General features: G+C 46.3%; 1 non-coding gene across 1 annotated transcript; it reads right to left on the reverse strand.

The window, feature by feature from the left end:
• Positions 1-4,138: 4,138 nt before the first annotated feature.
• trnaw-cca (transfer RNA tryptophan (anticodon CCA)) lies at positions 4,139-4,210 on the reverse strand. Its single transcript has one exon. It is a non-coding gene; the product is annotated as a tRNA-Trp (tRNA).
• Positions 4,211-4,831: the final 621 nt, after the last annotated feature.

A 4,831-nucleotide genomic window follows, 5' to 3' on the forward strand; every position in this document is an offset into this window, starting at 1 on the left:
GTCCACATGGGGGAAAGGGGGGTGGAGGGGGGAGGCATATCTGCTGCCCTGAATGCGGGAAGTCCTTCAGCAATTCCTCCGCCCTGCTGAAGCACCAGTGTGTCCACACCGGGGAGAGGCCCTTCAGCTGGCCCGAGTGTGGGAAGAGGTTCGTGTTTTCCTGCAACTTGCGGAAGCACCAGCGGGGGCACCAGCGCTCCCAGCAATCAGATCCCACCAGTGACGCTGCCTTTAGTCACCCCCCAGGACTGAACCTCCTGCCAGTTCTGACACTGTGTGCAGTGGGAGAGTAGGTGGGCTGTTTTTGTTTTCTGCTGGACTGCAATTGCCTCCCCCACCCCCCCCCCCCCCACAACCACAACCTCATGGTGGCTCACGGTTAGCACTGCTGCCTCATGGCACCAGGAACCCAGGAATACTTCCACCCTTGGGGCTCTGTGTGCAATTTATGGAGGGTAGGAAAATGGATCTGATTGGGTTACTCTTCGGAGAATCTGTGCAGATGTGTTGGGCTGAAGGACCTGTTTCCACACGTAGGTGTTCAACCATCATATGAGCTTTGCTTTCATTGGAAACTGCTGCTCATTGAGCCAGGGACTGCACATTGCCAAATGAAATGATCCAGAGAAACGTAAGACTGCAAAACCATCTGAGCAGAAGTTAGGCCATTCGGCCCATCGGGTCTACTCAGCCATTCGTTAGTGACAAAAGTAGTGTAAATGAGATTAGCGACAGTGTGTAAACAGACCATTTGTCCCAACAAGTCCACATCGACCCTCCGAAGAGTAACCCATTCAGACCCATTTCTCTCTGACTAATGTACCTAACTCTTGGGCAATTAAGCATGGCCCATCCACATGACCTGCACATCTTTGGTTTATGGAAGAAAACAGGATCACCCAGTGAAAACCCAGTGCAGACACTGGGAGAATATGAAAACTCCTCACAGACAGCCACCCAAGGCGTGAATCAAACCTGGGTCCCCGGCACTGTGAGGCTGCAGTGGTAACCACTGAGCCACTACATATTGCAACCCGAAGTTGGCAAGTAGGAGGTTGGGAGAATACAGCAAGCCAGGCAGCACCAGGATGTGGAGTAGTCAGCGCTTTGGGTATTAACCCTTCTTCATGACTGAAATGTTGACTTCTCTGTGAGAAACGATTTACAGGAATGTTGATGGGGCTTGGAGGGTTTGAGCTACAGGGAGAGGCTGAATAGCGTGGGGCTGTTTTTACTGGATCATCGGAGGCAGAGAAGTGACCTAATAGCGGTTATAAAATCATGAGGGGCATGGACAGTGTAATAGACAAGGTCTTTTCCCTGGTGTGGGGGCGTCCAGAATTAGAGGGCATAAGTTTAGGGTAAGAGGCGAAACATATTAAAGGGACAACTTCTTCATTCAGAGGGTGGGATATATATGAAATGAACTGCCAGAGTATATGGGTCAGGTGCTGTCATATGGGACAAGATTAATACAGGATATCAGGTCAGCATGGACAAGTTGGACCGAAGAGTCTGTTTCCATGCTGTACGTGTCTCTGACTATTGGTCCCTATGTAAGTTTAAAATAGAGTCCAAGTAACTTTGAATACTTCAATCTTGTTGAGCTCACCTCCTGAAAAGTTTCACATGAATCCCTCTGAGAGATACTGTTGAACATACTGAGTTGGACAAAGTATCCCATCAAGTTCAACACAAACCCAGAGTTGAAGAAGTCAGAAGTCAGAACACCAAGGGGACCAAAACTGATCACAATATTCCAGCTTCATGAACGTCCTGTATAACCACAACATAACTTGCCAACATCTATACTCAATTCCCTAACTGATGAAGGCCAGTGTGCCTAAACCTTTCTTCACTGCCTTGTGTACCGATGTACTCAGAGATATAGGACCTACTTTAAATTGATCCATGATCCAGCTGCTGGGAGCACAGAAGTAGAGTAGTGTTGCATGAGTGTGCTGGGTAGATAACCCAGAGGTCGATGGGTACATACCATGTCATGCTATTGCTCAATGTCTCTGCTTTCATATACAAAAGTTCTCTGTTCTGTATCTTGCCTTTGCATCTGCTTCCCAAAGCTTCTTCAGTGGAGGCGTGGCCGCTGGAGCCCAGGAGTTCAACAACCCCCCCGGAGCTGGAGGAAGGTCCAAGCTCCAATAAGCGGGGGGGTAAGGCTAGAAGCTGGATTTGCTCAAGGATTGTATTTTTAACTCAGTTAAATGGTACCTACTGTATGGGGCTATGATTTACATTAAAACCGGAGGATCATATCAGAGTGTTTATATTTAGCAGTGATGGTTGGTAAAATGCACTCTCTGGAGGAGCACTTTCTATGATGCTGCATTTCTTGCCCTTTGCCCTTCCCCCATTTCTTATCTCCCATCTTGATTTTAAATTTTTTTGATCAAATTTAATTTCATATTAATAAGACTTGGTATTTATTCACTGTGTGCTATTAATTTGTTTGTTCGAATATTGTAAGTCAAAATTAATGCTGTAATTTAATTTCTGATGTCAGAGTTTGACATTGAATGTGCAGGTGTGAATACCAGGAAGTTGTGAAAATAAATCAAGAACTTGTGGTTTTTAACAAAAAGAGCAGTTCACTGATATTCATGACATCGTCTCATTTGGGTGTGATGATTCAAATCTGACCAACAAACTGTTTCATGCAGTCATCCAATTGAATAAAAAAATTATTTAATTTAATTAAAGAAAATAACTCTGGCAGGCTAAGATTTATGCAATCTATTTATAAGATTATATCCATTGCTCGCAATATGGTCTTATCGACATTGGGGAAACTGGACGCCAACTAGCGGAACATTTCAGGGAACAACTCTGGGACTCTAAATCTAAACGACACACCGCCCTGTGGTGGAACACTTTAACTCCCCCTCCCATTCCACCAAGGACATGCAAGTCCTGGGCCTCCTCCACTGCCAAATTCTTGCTACCCGACACTTGTAGGAAAACACCTCAACTTCTGCTTTAGGACCCTCCAACCACATGGTATCAATGTAGATTTCATCAGTTTCCTTATTTCCTCTCCCCCAACTTGTCCCAGATCCAACCTGCCAATTCGACACCAACCTCTTGACCTGTCATACCTGTCCACCTTCTCACCTATTTACTCCACCCTCATCTCTGACCTATCACCATCAATCCCTACCTCCACCTACCTATTGCACTCCCAGCTGCCTTCCCTCCAGCCCCACTTCCTTCCCATGTATCTCTCAGCCCCCTTGGGCCACCCTTTATTCCTGATGAAGAGCTTATGCTCTAAACCAAGACTGTGATGAAGCAACATCCTCAACAAATAGGAAATAGCTCCCAAGTCAGATTTCATTCCCTCTTCTGTTTCCCAGTTCTTTCAGAAATAAGGAATGTCTTTTTCTTCCACTACAAAGTGGTCTTCCACTTTGCGCTGTCTGAAGTGTTATGCCTCACCACTACTTCAGCCACCTTTTAAGAATCCTTTCAACCTGTTTTTCAAACAATTGTGGAGGTGACCAAAAGCAAACATTTCACTCCTCCTCAATGCCCCATTTCTCGTCCTAAGGGCCATTTTGTCATGTTGTCTATGTTACAAGCAGCCGAGTGCACTTGGTTTCTGAATTGAAATTTGGCCATTGAAGTGAACAGGATTAATATTTATCGATGGCTAGCTGTGTTTGCACTAACTGTAATTATCCACCAATACGATGTCTTTTGTTCCACCAAAATTGGAAACAATGATCTGTGTTTATATTGCAGTCAGATGTAGAAAATCATCCCAGCGATCTTCTCATTATTATAGTTTACTGAGGCCATAACAGCATTGCGTGGCAGTTTGATGTGACTAAAACCTGGATGGCAATCTCTAGATTATGTTGTAAAAATATCGGTATAATGTTATTCACACCCCGCGGTCACCAACTGAACGAACAGTCTGTGTTTTACTTCTCACATTGCGGGAAGCTGAGCATTTCCCCAAACAATGGGCACACCACCTCCCTGACACAGTGTTCACAAATCAAACTGACAGCAAAGATTCACGTGTGATCGAAAGTTACCGCAAAGAAGATTTGACACGACCGATATACGGAAAGAACGTACTCCTTTCTTGATTTGAAATGTAAGAAGTCGATGGTAGTGAGCCTGACGTGATTTGAACACGCAACCTTCTGATCTGGAGTCAGACGCGCTACCGTTGCGCCACAAGCTCACGGACGACTGATGACCTCTATTCATGCTTAAGGGAAGTGATCGCACTACAATGATTTTACGTTCATGTCTGTTCTGTTTCTCCCCGTTCTCTTCCAAGGGTTGGGCTTGTCTTTCGATTTGCAGAGAGTTGAGATGCTCTGGATGCTGTGATCCAGGGCAAACACAGGCTGGAGGACCTTCGGCTCAGAAAGATGCAGCTGGAAGCCGGGCTGCAGACACGTTGGGGGAAAAGGGGAAAGTTAACTGGACACTTTGTTCTGGGAGATGGTCATTTCTCTACAGACAAAGCCTTCTGACTGGGTCAGTGGACAGGGTCAGGAGGGTGTCAGCACAGGTCAGACAGATAAAGGGGATCTGAGAGAGGTCTGCACGAGTGCGGAGCTAACTGGCTGCGTGGTGGGAGTAAGAACATTGTTGGGGAGGGGGCAGTGGTGGTCAGGGAGAGAATAGTGGCAGGGATTGTCACCATTCTCTGCAGTTGGCAGCACAAGACCAGATTGCATCAGTGTCTGCCTGGCGCCAGGATTTGGGAACCGGTGTGCTCAGGGCTGGAGAAATGGAAAAAGGAAGTTGCAGCAGGCGTGGTCTAACAATGTCAGGAGGAGACACCCTCTACTGA

This window comes from Chiloscyllium punctatum, chromosome 36 (assembly GCF_047496795.1).
Source record: "Chiloscyllium punctatum isolate Juve2018m chromosome 36, sChiPun1.3, whole genome shotgun sequence".
NCBI lineage: Eukaryota > Metazoa > Chordata > Chondrichthyes > Orectolobiformes > Hemiscylliidae > Chiloscyllium > Chiloscyllium punctatum.